The sequence below is a fragment of the Rhodnius prolixus genome, unplaced genomic scaffold (assembly GCF_049639745.1).
Source record: "Rhodnius prolixus isolate KJV_2025 unplaced genomic scaffold, Rpr scaffold_5, whole genome shotgun sequence".
NCBI classification, from domain to species: Eukaryota; Metazoa; Arthropoda; class Insecta; order Hemiptera; family Reduviidae; genus Rhodnius; species Rhodnius prolixus.
Window position 1 is genome coordinate 29,646,180 of NW_027411624.1, and position 15,329 is coordinate 29,661,508.

Here is a 15,329-nt window from a genome sequence, read left to right on the forward strand (position 1 = left end):
CCGATAGGAAGCTGGGATTTTGTACAATTGTAGAGGTAAAAGAGTTCTATAATTGTATGTCTTTTCGCACAGTTAACACAAATATAACAGGGGATATAGCAATTCGAAAAATGAAGGAAATGCAAACTTCTCAAACTTTATCTCCTTATATCTCCTTTATAAACACAGATAGAAAGCTGGAATTTTGTGCAATTGTAGAGTAAATGAGTTCTATAATTGTATGTCTGGAATTCCGTACAATTATAGAGGTAAATGAGTTCTATAATTGTATGTCTTTTCGCACAGTTAACACTAATATAACACGAGATATAGCAATTCGATAAATGTAGGAAATGCAACACGCTCAAACATTATCTCCTTATATCTCCTTTATAAACACTGATAGAAAGCTGGAATTTTGTGCAATTGTAGAGTAAATGAGTTCTATAATTGTATATTTTTTCGCACAGTTAACACTAATATAACACGAGATATAGCAATTCGATAAATGTAGGAAATGCAACACGCTCAAACATTATCTCCTTATATCTCCTTTATAAACACTGATAGAAAGCTGGAATTTTGTACATTTGTAGAGGTAAAAGAGTTCTATAATTGTTATGTCTCTTCGCACAATTTACACTAATATAACAGGAGATATAGCAATTCGAAAAATGAAGGAAATGCAATACATTCAAACTTTATCTCCTTATATCTCCTTTAAAAATACAGATAGAAAACTGGAATTCTGTACAATTGTAGAGGTAAATGAGTTCTATAATCGTATGTCTTTTCGCACAGTTAACACTAATATAACAGGAGAAATAGCAATTCGAAAAATGAAGGAAATGCAATACGCTTAAACTTTATCTCCTTATATCTCCTTCATAAACACAGATAGGAAGCTGGGATTTTGTACAATTGTAGAGGTAAAAGAGTTCTATAATTGTATGTCTTTTCGCACAGTTAACACAAATATAACAGGGGATATAGCAATTCGAAAAATGAAGGAAATGCAAACTTCTATCTCCTTATATCTCCTTTATAAACACAGATAGAAAGCTGGGATTTTGTACAATTGTAGAGGTAAATGAGTTCTATAATTGTACGTCTTTTCGCAAAGTTAACACTAATATAACAGGGGATATACGAGTTGCAATTCGAAAAATGAAGGAAATGCAATACGCTAAAACTTTATCTTCTTTATAAACACTGATAGAAAGCTGGAATTTTGTACAATTGTAGAGGTAAATGAGTTCTATAATTGTTATGTCTCTTCGCACAATTTACACTAATATAACAGGAGATATAGCAATTCGAAAAATGAAGGAAATGCAATACATTCAAACTTTATCTCCTTATATCTCCTTTAAAAATACAGATAGAAAACTGGAATTCTGTACAATTGTAGAGGTAAATGAGTTCTATAATTGTATGTCTTTTCGCACAGTTAACACAAATATAACAGGAGATATAGCAATTCGAAAAATGAAGGAAATGCAAACCTCTCAAATTTTATCTCCTTATATCTCCTTTAAAAATACAGATAGAAAACTGGAATTCTGTACAATTGTAGAGCTAAATGAGTTCTATAATTGTATGTCTCCTCGCACAGTTAACACTAATATAACAGGAGAAATAGCAATTCGAAAAATGAAGGAAATGCAAACCTCTCAAACTTTATCTCCTTATATCTCCTTTAAAAATACAGATAGAAAACTGGAATTCCGTACAATTATAGAGGTAAATGAGTTCTATAATTGTATGTCTTTTCGCACAGTTAACACAAATATATCAGGAGATATAGCAATTCGAAAAATGAAGGAAATGAAAACCTCTCAAACATTATCGCCTTATATCTCCTTTAAAAATACAGATACAAAGCGGGAATTTTGTACAATTGTAGTGGTAAATGAGTTCTATAATTGTTTGTCTCTACGCACAGTTAACACTAATATAACAGGAGAAATAGCAATTCGAAAAATGAAGGAAATGCAATACGCTTAAACTTTATCTCCTTATATCTCCTTCATAAACACAGATAGGAAGCTGGGATTTTGTACAATTGTAGAGGTAAAAGAGTTCTATAATTGTATGTCTTTTCGCACAGTTAACACAAATATAACAGGGGATATAGCAATTCGAAAAATGAAGGAAATGCAAACTTCTCAAACTTTATCTCCTTATATCTCCTTTATAAACACAGATAGAAAGCTGGAATTTTGTGCAATTGTAGAGTAAATGAGTTCTATAATTGTATGTCTGGAATTCCGTACAATTATAGAGGTAAATGAGTTCTATAATTGTATGTCTTTTCGCACAGTTAACACTAATATAACACGAGATATAGCAATTCGATAAATGTAGGAAATGCAACACGCTCAAACATTATCTCCTTATATCTCCTTTATAAACACTGATAGAAAGCTGGAATTTTGTGCAATTGTAGAGTAAATGAGTTCTATAATTGTATATTTTTTCGCACTGTTAACACTAATATAACACGAGATATAGCAATTCGATAAATGTAGGAAATGCAACACGCTCAAACATTATCTCCTTATATCTCCTTTATAAACACTGATAGAAAGCTGGAATTTTGTACATTTGTAGAGGTAAATGAGTTCTATAATTGTTATGTCTCTTCGCACAATTTACACTAATATAACAGGAGATATAGCAATTCGAAAAATGAAGGAAATGCAATACATTCAAACTTTATCTCCTTATATCTCCTTTAAAAATACAGATAGAAAACTGGAATTCTGTACAATTGTAGAGGTAAATGAGTTCTATAATCGTATGTCTTTTCGCACAGTTAACACAAATATAACAGGAGATATAGCAATTCGAAAAATGAAGGAAATGCAAACCTCTCAAATTTTATCTCCTTATATCTCCTTTAAAAATACAGATAGAAAACTGGAATTCTGTACAATTGTAGAGCTAAATGAGTTCTATAATTGTATGTCTCCTCGCACAGTTAACACTAATATAACAGGAGAAATAGCAATTCGAAAAATGAAGGAAATGCAAACCTCTCAAACTTTATCTCCTTATATCTCCTTTAAAAATACAGATAGAAAACTGGAATTCCGTACAATTATAGAGGTAAATGAGTTCTATAATTGTATGTCTTTTCGCACAGTTAACACTAATATATCAGGAGATATAGCAATTCGAAAAATGAAGGAAATGAAAACCTCTCAAACATTATCGCCTTATATCTCCTTCATAAACACAGATAGAAAGCTGGGATTTTGTACAATTGTAGAGGTAAATGAGTTCTATAATTGTACGTCTTTTCGCAAAGTTAACACTAATATAACAGGGGATATACGAGTTGCAATTCGAAAAATGAAGGAAATGCAATACGCTAAAACTTTATCTTCTTTATAAACACTGATAGAAAGCTGGAATTTTGTACATTTGTAGAGGTAAATGAGTTCTATAATTGTACGTCTTTTCGCAAAGTTAACACTAATATAACAGGGGATATACGAGTTGCAATTCGAAAAATGAAGGAAATGCAATACGCTAAAACTTTATCTTCTTTATAAACACTGATAGAAAGCTGGAATTTTGTACATTTGTAGAGGTAAATGAGTTCTATAATTGTATGTCTTTTCGCACAGTTAACACAAATATAACAAGGTATATAGCAATTCGAAAAATGAAGGAAATGAAAACCTCTCAAACATTATCGCCTTATATCTCCTTTAAAAATACAGATACAAAGCGGGAATTTTGTACAATTGTAGTGGTAAATGAGTTCTATAATTGTTTGTCTCTACGCACAGTTAACACTAATATAACAGGAGAAATAGCAATTCGAAAAATGAAGGAAATGCAATACGCTTAAACTTTATCTCCTTATATCTCCTTCATAAACACAGATAGGAAGCTGGGATTTTGTACAATTGTAGAGGTAAAAGAGTTCTATAATTGTATGTCTTTTCGCACAGTTAACACAAATATAACAGGGGATATAGCAATTCGAAAAATGAAGGAAATGCAAACTTCTCAAACTTTATCTCCTTATATCTCCTTTATAAACACAGATAGAAAGCTGGGATTCCGTACAATTATAGAGGTAAATGAGTTCTATAATTGTATGTCTTTTCGCACAGTTAACACTAATATAACAGGAGATATAGCAATTCGAAAAATGAAGGAAATGCAATACATTCAAACTTTATCTCCTTATATCTCCTTTAAAAATACAGATAGAAAACTGGAATTCCGTACAATTATAGAGGTAAATGAGTTCTATAATTGTATGTCTTTTCGCACAGTAAACACTAATATAACACGAGATATAGCAATTCGAAAAATGTAGGAAATGCAACACGCTCAAACATTATCTCCTTATATCTCCTTTATAAACACTGATAGAAAGCTGGAATTTTGTGCAATTGTAGAGTAAATGAGTTCTATAATTGTATATTTTTTCGCACAGTTAACACAAATATAACAGGAGATATAGCAATTCGAAAAATGAAGGAAATCCAAACCTCTTAAACTTTATCTCCTTATATCTCCTTTATAAATACATATAGAAAGCGTTAATTTTGCACAATTGTAGAGGTAAATGAGTGATATAAATTTACGACGTTTCGCATAGTTAATAGTAATATGCCATGAGATATAGCAATTTAAATAATGAAGCAAATTTATCCGCCTTCTTCGTCGATTAGTATGTGTAAGTACTTTAGTGTACTTTTTAATTAAATAAGCAACTTTTTATGTGTGAAGGTTAAATATATCTATAACAAAAAATTCGTTTCTAAAAAGTAATTAAGTTTTTAATAAAAGTGTCTAACCTACTAAGATAAACTAAAAATAGTTCCATTACGCTAATTAGATAGTTGAAATAAAATTCTAAAAGCATAAATATTTTTTCAATAATTAAGAAATATTATAATAATTGGAGCAGGTTGCAGTACACATTGTGGTCCGCCTAGTGGGAAAATAATAATAATGAAGGATAGAAAATGCAAGTAAATAAGTGAATATAATTGAGTAGCAGGAGTTAGTTAGTTTCAATTCTGAAACGTTCGAACACATTCGGTTAGATTTCCAAGGACATAGAAAAAGAGTGGGTCATCACGACATGTACAAATCGAACATAAAATAATCTTCACAACGCATGAAATATAATGAAAAAGTAGATGGAGAATTGTTGAATAAGTACTGTGATATTTTATATTATAAGGTGATTTATATTTTATGGCAAATGTCATTACAAGTATGATGTTTGCAGTGGAAGTTATATTTTTTTAAAAAAATATATATTTATATCATAACAGATCCAATAAATCGATCGTCGAATCTGATCATAGTAAGCTCTGGGCTTAACAGAGAAGATAGTTATGCTTGCTTTAAGTGCTTACTAAACATTATAATACAAATTTCTTTCACTCTATTCTTGAAAAGATATCCACCTCTGCACTATAAGCCCGAATTTGAAAACTACTAATAGAATACAGCTTCTATATAAACCAACTGACAGCTTAAAACGACTAAAAGTAGTAGCACGGTGAATAATTTCGGAAAATCAATCTAGAAAGTTTTTAAATTAGGAATAACTACTACTTTATGGATTTATTTTATGTCCATATGAGTATCATGGCCTAACAACACGAACAACAATCAAACACTAAACTTACGGTCTATAGTGTAGATGATTAGGGTACCTACAATATAAACTCCAATGGGTCTTAACCTTATCCTAGAAAGGGTCACATAAAAATAATGCATACGTTAAAGGATTAGAACATTTGAGGGCAAATAGAGGTGGCTGTTTACACACACTGTAAATCACCAATTTTAACAATTTATCAATCAAATAAGATTAAATTATTAATAAAGACATTACTTTTTTCGCAATACAGACCTTACTTTATTTCTTTCGTATTAATAAAAAAAAAATCTATAATCTGTTATTAAAAAAAATAAAGAGGTAAAAATAATGGAACTCATTCAAGAAATGAAGTAGGTTACGAAATAAAACGATGAGTTTTAAGAGTTTATAAAAGTCTATGATGATGAGATAAAAGTATAAGCACCGACAGACAAACCGACATCGACCGCTAACATACACACCCATTCATCTTTCTTGGACTATTACATCACTACAAGCTTACGTGTCCCATCCTTTTTTCCTCTTCACTTATTAGGAATTTTATATTCATTTTTCTATTATTACATTTTTTAAATATAAATGATTTGTTTTTGTTTACAAATTCTACAGAATTCAATTTATCAATCTGCCTAATTAAATGGATATAATACCGAAATGACAACAAATATTATAACTTTATTTATTTTTTTACCTTTTCAGCAGAAACTATCTACATAGTTGTGAGTGAATGAAATACCATCTGAAACTGAATGCTGTTTTCATCTGGCGTTTTGATGGAAAGCAATAAACATTTTATTGCTCATTTCTTTTTAATATCAAACTAATACTAGTATTGTGATTCTTTTTTTATCATTTATTTTATCATTAAATGTGACTAACAAAAGGCTGTTTGATAGTTAAGCTGTTTATAAAAGTCTTCCGAAAGAAACATGATTTTTATAAAGTTTAAGAAAAATTAAGATTTATACATTATTCCGAGGAATTTCTTATATCCTAAAGTTGGTTTATACCTGAGGAAGTACCAAGATGATTAGATTATGACCATGCATCTGAATTATTCTCTGATTTTATGCATCTAGTTTTTATCTATATGTAGATTAAGTTACTTCTTTTTATTTTTCATTTAAGGCATGTCAAGATCTGAAGGCTCGAAGCCTTTTTCAGAGTTCTATTGGTCTCAAAACTTTTTTTTTTTACAGAAACTATTGTCACAGTAAGCTGTAAGAACCTCCTAAGAAGAGAAATTCTCTTCCGGACAGGACTCGAACCCGAGATCTCCGATTAGTAGCAAAATCTGAACATCACACCCCACTTCTATCCAATCTCCGAAGATAAAAGCTTCTCTGAGAATACAAAAAGAACCTATTATTGCCAAGCTTTTGACCTAGGTACTAGGTCAACCTTTACAGCTTATACTTATTCAATTGCAAGAAAATGAAGTGGCACTTTCTTTGGAATGATTTTAAATAATCCCTTAAAACAAGAACCCTTCGGCGATACCTAAATGTACTGTCAAATTTGTTTTGAACTAGATGATATTTTGGTTTTGAGATATTCAGATCTGAGAAAACCTATGGAAATAACGAATTAATAAAGCAAAGTTACATTTTTTTCAGTTTTACACGAATCGCAAAAAGCATTCTACTATTTATTTCGCTATCTGTTTAATACAGGTGTTATATATATATTATAAGAATAGAATATAAATACTTGTGGGAAGTGAGACGCCCCTGTTTTTCCAGTACTCCTTAATTTTCATAAAAGAACTGTCGAATGCACCGTTATAAGTATAGTTAGTTACTACCTTGTTAAAAGAAAACTTTAGTGACATATAACTGAATACTTAGTATACAGGTTTTCTTACCGAAACCCTATTTTTTGGGGATCTGCTGAGGAAGCCAGCCGAATAACTTCAATTATTTTCCCATTTTTGAGTGTCTATTGACACACAAATACCTATGCTAAAAAATAAATTGTTCTAATCTTCGCTAGTTTGGTCTCAGGAAAGAAGATGCTTACATTTTAAATACAAATTTACTTTCTAAAAGTACGAAATACGTTCTTTGCTAGTCGTAACAAAAATATATAGATGCAGTCACAATATTTTATATACATATATCTCATAACATCCACCAAATAAAATTCAATTTCTTAGAAGTTCTTATTAACGAAATACTACTCGACAGAAATAACAAATAAATTAAAAACCAAAAACAAAAAGCGGGAAATATTTATCTATTATTAAAAAGAACTAAATTCAAATCCAGTCTCAAATGCAAATGCGGCAGAAAATATTTTATATTTTTGTATAAACTGCAATTAGTTTTAAAATGTAATTCTGCACCATGGCCCTATGTATATTCATAGGTAAAACAGAATTATTTAAGAATGGACTCTCAACTATTGTAATATTTTTGTATACGAAATCATTTATATCAACTGACACAGAATAAAAGAATGTAACCAAAAAAACAAAACAAAATGAAAGCGTAAACTATTGATAAAACTATTCATTCAAAAACTTTTCTGTCCATTAAGCATTTAATAAGCTTATGTCATCAATATTTCAACTTATAAACCAAAATGAAGTAAAATTGTGCACATTGCTTATAAAATATAAAATTAATTACGAATAAATTAAATGTAAAGTTAAATTGTATACATGTAAATAATCAAGAACACTCACTTGGGCTGAGATGAACGTTGTTAGTTTGGACACACTAAACATTGAATGCCGGCTGAATTTCATGTAAGGACCCACTTGTAAGATAACAACTATTACTTGCTGGTGTAACCGTTTGGAAGCGCCACTTGATAGTTTATCTGAAATATGATCGAGTATTAGAGAAATACATATATAGGTGTTGATTTTATTGGTAACGAAAGCTATGTTTTAAGATATCTGTACTTCCCATTCTCTCTCATTTTTAATAAAATAATACTATAAATAAATCTATATAGAACGTAATAAATCTATAGAAATACCAATACAAAAATCATTAGAGTATCGCTCATTATTTCACAATAACTAGCTTATAGGCTTCTTGTCGATTAGTTCGTAAACCGTGGGAAAATCAAATATGTTAAAAAATATTTGGATCTGAATAAAGATTTTTATTTTAAATAAATTATTATCATTGTATTTTTCATTAATTAGGTTTCTTTTCACCCAAAGCATCCATTTTAAAAAAGGACAAGTGAACATTCAAACCTTTCTGTGTTCTACTTTAAATTCAAGATCAAAGATTAGATCTCCTAAATCTCAGTGGTCAGTTATAACAATTTGTAACTTAAAATTAATTATAACAATTAGATAGAAACTGTTTTGTGTTTAAGTTTTATGCCTTATCTTATTTCAATAAGGTACATTCTCATTTTTGCCTATATGACAGGGTCTAGTAACCTTTCTTGCCAAGTTTTATTGCCATTAAAACTTTATTTTCAAGTACTCTTGAAGGATTTCGACCTAGGAGGAATTACATCCTAAACATTTATCAGAAGACCCAAGCAGTTTGAAGTAGAGATGAAGGGAATATATTCTCTCCATACAGGTGTAGTTTTTACTGTGCAGTATTGCATTTTCTTATACAGATTACGGAACATATGTTCAAGATCAATGTCATTCGGAGCAACAAAATACAGACCAATTCTCTCATCTGCTTTTGAGAAGCCAGCAGGCTTCTCACGCCCTCCAAAAAAAAATCACTATCTTGCAAGCTTTGGCCTTCAAGGAGCTGTTGCGTCAAGGGACGTTTCTTAAATTTCTTTTAGTTTGATTAAAAACACTTACCCAATTAAATTGATTTATTTTGAATTGCTCTTTCAATAAGGGCCGTTAATTTTGAACTCTTTCTCTTCTGAGTTCTAACTACCTAAAAAACTGCAAAAAAGAGGCTAGTGAGGTCATCTGAGGAATCAGCCATTCATAGATCAAAGTCTGATTTATGAGGAACTTTGCAAATATTCTTTGCTATAAATCTTTGGGTGCAGAAAACATGATGGCACGCGATAATCATTAACGTACACATCTTTCGCACTGTATCTACCAATCAATCCAAGAAACCTTATCAAAAGCTTTTTCTAGGTCGATAATACTGAGTTCAACTCCTGATTAATAAATAACTACACAAAAACATAACCTATTAGTTTGGAAATTAACCAAGATATTGTTCAGAAATCTGATTGAACTAATTTGTGTGTATAAAACATGCATGTTTCTAATTAAATAATAATTTCTAATTACACAATATGCATAAATAAGCATGGTAGTGCACTATCTGAATCTAATGTCGCTGAAGTTAACATCAATGTGCTGAAAAGGCGGAATTATCTCTTTGAATTTTGAATATTTAAAATTTGGAATAAGTGAATGCAGAAAAAAAAGAATATATATTAAATTTAATTATTTTTAATTCTTTTTGATACATATTGTTTATCTACTTCTCGTTCGATAACATTTCGTACTTAATTTAAGAATAATAAAGATTTTTCAATACTTTTCGCAAGAAAAGATGGTATGTTTTTACAACCAGAATTATTTTACTTTCCACATGGTGATAAGTATTAGTGTAAGTTACCTACTTATCAATTGATTAATAACCTGCTATCAAGCACATTCAGATAGTGTCTTAGTTCATGCTTGCTACGATAATACCAGAGAGTTTCCAGTAATAATCTTACCACAAAAAACCATGGTTTACCAAAATTGATTGCAGTTCCAATAAAAAATGATTACATTAATAATCATGTTTGTTATTTTTTTTTTTTTTGTTTTTCTACTGACTGCTTACTTTAGTAAGTAGGACGATTTGGAAAAAATGATCAAAATTAAGGTAAATTAGAAAAGGTATGGTTCTCTTGATTCCCAGAGAACAAAATAAAATGTCTGAATTGAGTGTTTTTATGAACAACAGGTTTAATTGTTTTCAGATTTCAGGGATTTTTAAAGTTTTCCATTTGCTTATTGCTGTCCCTTCAGAATGCTTTTTTCTTTAAGTTCAGTTTTGTGCAATTTCCCCAAAACTGCCTCCCAACAAGGTTTTCTGAAATAAAAATTCACTGAAATATTTTAATGAAATAATTAATTTTTTTTTTTTTTGTAATTTTGTGAGTTAGAGGTTTAACTTATAATTTGCTGTAATATACTCTTCTACGAGTAAAATGTGAGCAGCTCACAATATGGCCAGACCGAGCCAGATTATTACTCTCCGATCTAGTGGTCTCGCACTCGAAACTCTTGGCCATCGAATTCGAGAAACTTCTTACCTAAGAAACAGTGGAAACTTTCATACGAGGTGTGTTCAAAAAGTAACGGGAATTTTTAAATTTCGCGGGTTTGGAGAGTCTGATTGTAAATTTTTTTTTTTATTATGTTGGTACACATGCCCCTGAAGTACGATAAAATTTTCAGTAATATTCATTGTTTACTTCTTAAGTGGCAGCCGTTAAGGTTAGACGTGTTTTTCGAGCTTGGCGATTCTTGTTTGTTAAAAAAAATGGATCAAAGAATTTGTATTAAATTTTGCGTAAAAAATGAAATAAAGTGTGTGAAATGTTAATAAAGGCATATGGTGAGTCTGCTATGAGTAAAACAAGGATTTACGAGTGGTATAAGCGTTTCCAAGATGGCCGCGAAAACGTTGAAGATGACGAACGACCTGGACGTCCAAGCACATCAACAACCGATGAAAACGTGAAAAAAGTGAAAGAAATGGTTATGAACGATCGCCAAATTACAATCAGAGAAGTCGCTGATGATGTTGCCATATCAATTGGCTCATGCCATGAAATTTTTTCGGATGTTTTGGGTATGAAACGTGTGGCAGCAAAATTTGTTCCAAAATTGTTGAATTTCGAACAAAAACAGCGGAGAATGGAAGTTGCTTAAGAGTCACTCAATGAAGTCGACAACGATGCGGATCTACTGAAACGTGTTATAACAGGTGACGAAACATGGGTTTACGGATATGATGTCGAAACTAAGGCTCAATCGTCCCAGTGGAGGCATTCTGGATCGCCAAGACCGAAAAAGGCTCGACAAGTGCGGTCGAATGTGAAGGTTATGCTCACTGTGTTCTTCGATTTTAATGGCATAGTGCATCATGAATTCTTGCCACAAGGTCAAACAATCAATAAGGAGTACTACCTACAAGTTCAACGCCGTTTGCGTGAAGCAATCCGAAAAAAACGCCCGGATTTGTGGCAAAACAATTCATGGATTTTGCACCACGATAATGCACCTGCTCACACTTCATTGCTTGTTCGTGAATTTTTGGCCAAAAACAAAACTTTGACGATGCCCCAGCCTCCATATTCGCCAGTCATGGCTCCATGTGACTTTTTTCTATTTCCAAACATAAAGAGAACATTAAAAGGCCGTCGTTTTACAAGCATAGATGACATTAAAAGCGAATCGCTGAAAGAGCTGAAAGCTATCACAAAGATCGAGTTTCAGAAGTGTTTCGAGGATTGGAAAAAGCGCTGGCACAAGTGTATTGTATGCGAAGGGGACTACTTTGAAGGCGACAATATTAATGTAGATGAATAAATAAATATTTTTTTCAAAAAACGAAAATTCCCGTTACTTTTTGAACACACCTCGTATTTGAATATATTTCGTAATTATTTTCACCCACTTTCTCGTCTCCTTTTAGAGTTATTATTTTTGTTTTAACCTTTTTTTTGTCATCAGCTTCGTATAAATTGTCTATATTTTTTAATTTTGAATACACTTTTGATTGATATATTAAGGACCATAAACAAAATAAATAAATTTTGAGTTTAATCTGTAATACTTTACAAACCAAGAATGAAAATTGGATGAGTAATACAAAAAAGAGTTAGTAACATTTAATCGATTAGCGAAGACCAGTTAGATAAATGGAACTAAATTGGATAAGGGAGAAGAGCTCGCCTAGGGGGGTCCCACATATACGCGGCTATTACATGAACATAAAAGTACCAAGGTGTAGTGTGAGGACTGTCACCAACTCCCCGGCCTAAGAGAGCCGACAGTAAACATTGACTTTAGTCTAACCTTACACAATATTGAATAACAAGGTCAGGGGGACTGACGGCTAAATTGTGTACAATCCGAATATATTGATAAAATCATTATGATTACACTTCGTAATATCAATTATTACTTTCGTCTTTTCAAAAGAAGAATCCACTAAAATAATAGGTTTTTTCAAAACAATGCTAGGTCGCACGGTGGTGATGAGGGCCAAAGTAAGAATTATGCAGAATGACGTACGAGTTACCTCTTATTGCTTCAGACTTTGATGTACAACAAACTAAATTTTCTTAACTGATTTTTTTAATACAAGTAAAAACAGATTAGCAGATTGTACTGTCTTTTAGTTTTTCACAACGTACCTTGAAAGCAATGCAACAAATTCTCTTTATACCACGCATTTAAACTAACAGTTTTTTTTTTCTTTTTGTTATTGGCCTCTTGAGCTAGCAAATCAGCCATTCAAATTCTTCTTTCGAAGCTTCTTTAGTATACTGAATAATTACAGAGTTATCTTGTTGTTTGTTATGAACTCAAAGAGCTCTGTGTAAATGCTGCCATCATCAGCTGCCAGAATAGTATTTAAATTGGCAGGTAACGGACATCCATTCGCTATCACAGCCCTCCACAATCGTTCTCTTCCTTTAGTATTATTAGCACATTCCAGGATTAGATGGTTGGCGTCTGCTATTATTCCAGAAGTACAGAAGAGAGAAACATGAAATGTTTCCACCCCAATCCTGGGCTAGATGGTGCAGCGAATAATTGTGATTAAACCTCATTCTAATGACTGTGCTAACAAACTTCCTATTGTTTTTTTTATATCTGTAAACCATGGTCTTTTGGGGACACTAGATTGTGTGGTCTAGCCTTTGACAATTCGTATATCAGCTGCTATTCCGGTATAGCACTCCGCTTTTGCATAATTTTTAATATCGGACACTAACATTGAGTATGGAGATGTACGAGGGGGTACCCAAAAATAACCGGAATTGCGTTGCCGCGCGTGGAGCTTATGTAGTACGCATTTCTGCCGCTAGACGTGTATAGCGCAATTCCTTGCCAGTTCAGTCCTGCCTGTGTTGTCTGCCTGGTTTGTTCTGTTCATCTGCAGTGATTGTTTTTACCAGCGCTGTTTTGTTCTTTTTTCGTTTTTTATGATGGCAAGTTTAAGTGAACAACGTGCAGCTCTGAAATTTTGTTTTCTACTCGGCAAAAATGCTGCTGAAAGTGTTTTATTGTTGAAAACAGCTTACAAAGATGACGCTATGGGGAAAACTCAAGTATACGAGTGGTTTACTCGGTTTAAAAATGGCGACATGTCGATTGATGACAAACCTCATTCTGGACGTCCATCAGCTGCCCGAATCGACGAAAATGTTGAAAAAATTCGAGAGCTGGTGTTCACAGACCGTCGACAGACAATTGATCAACTGTCAGAGAGTAGTGGGTTATCTTGGAGCTCGGTTCAGCGAATTTTTACGGAAGATTTGGGGATGAAAAGGGTTGCTGCCAAGTTTGTTCCTCGAGTTCTGACTGACAATCAAAAAGAACATCGAGTTGAAACATGTCGTGCTTTGAAACAACAGCTTGAAACTGATCCAGACTTTCTGTCAAAGGTCATTACTGGTGATGAGTCATGGTGCTATGGTTATGACCCAGAAACAAAGCAACAGTCGAGCCAATGGAAGACGTCATCTTCACCCCTACCAAAAAAATGTCGTCAAGTCAAGTCAAACATCAAAACAATGCTGATTTGCTTTTTTGATGCCAAAGGCGTAGTCCATTCAGAGTTTGTCCCCCCAGGTCAGACCGTCAATCAAACCTTGTATTTGGAAGTTTTGAAAAGATTGCGCAATAGTGTTCGCCAAAAAAGACCCGATTTGTGGCAAACAGGAGACTGGTTCTTCCACCACGACAATGCACCTGCACACACAGCCATCACTGTTACACAGTTTTTGGCTAAAAATGGCATGGTTCCGCTGCCCCACGCACCTTACTCGCCTGACCTGGCTGCGTGCGACTTTTTCTTATTTCCACGCATGAAAAAGGGCATGAAAGGTCACCGATTTGACAACATTGAAGAGGTCAAGAAAAAAACGAAGAAGGAGCTGTCAGCCATTTCTAAAGATGACTTCAAAAAATGTTTCGAACAGTGGAAGCACCGGTGGGACAAATGTATTAGTTGTAATGGAGAGTATTTTGAAGGGGATAAGGTTGTTCTGTAAAAAATTTGTAAATAAATAGCTTTTAAAAAATAATTCCGGTTTTTTTTGGGTACCCCCTCGTATGATGCAGGGAGATCGTTTACTTGGCCTTACGATCCACGATTTCATTTCCTCTCAGACCTGTGTGGCCCTTAATCCAGATTAAAGGTACCAATTTGCCTTTTCTTAGAATACTATTTAATAATTGGGAAGTTTCTAAGATTAAAGGGGTGCATTATTTCCGAAATTTTGTAGTTTACTTTTGCTGTCGGTGAGAATTAAATCAAGGGATTGGTCTATTGATTCTACATACTTTAAACGCTGATATACTGCAAATAATTCGGCTGTGAATCCTGAAGTGAACTTATTTAATTTGAATTGTAAGGTGACGTCAGCGGAAAGATCAATCATTGCACATCCCATCCCGTCCTTATTCTTAAAGCCATGTGTGAACAACTGATATCCGTTGGAAAAGTAGCCGTGT

General features: G+C 32.6%; 1 protein-coding gene across 2 annotated transcripts in view; it reads right to left on the reverse strand.

The window, feature by feature from the left end:
* The window catches only part of LOC141458381 (acyl-CoA Delta-9 desaturase), a 117,667-nt gene that overhangs the window by 55,175 nt on the left and 47,163 nt on the right, over nt 1-15,329 (reverse strand). For both annotated transcript variants that reach the window (XM_074136280.1, XM_074136279.1), the window contains one exon: nt 8,310-8,446. The gene's annotated coding sequence lies outside the window, so the exon portion shown is untranslated. The remainder of the gene's footprint in view (nt 1-8,309; nt 8,447-15,329) is intronic.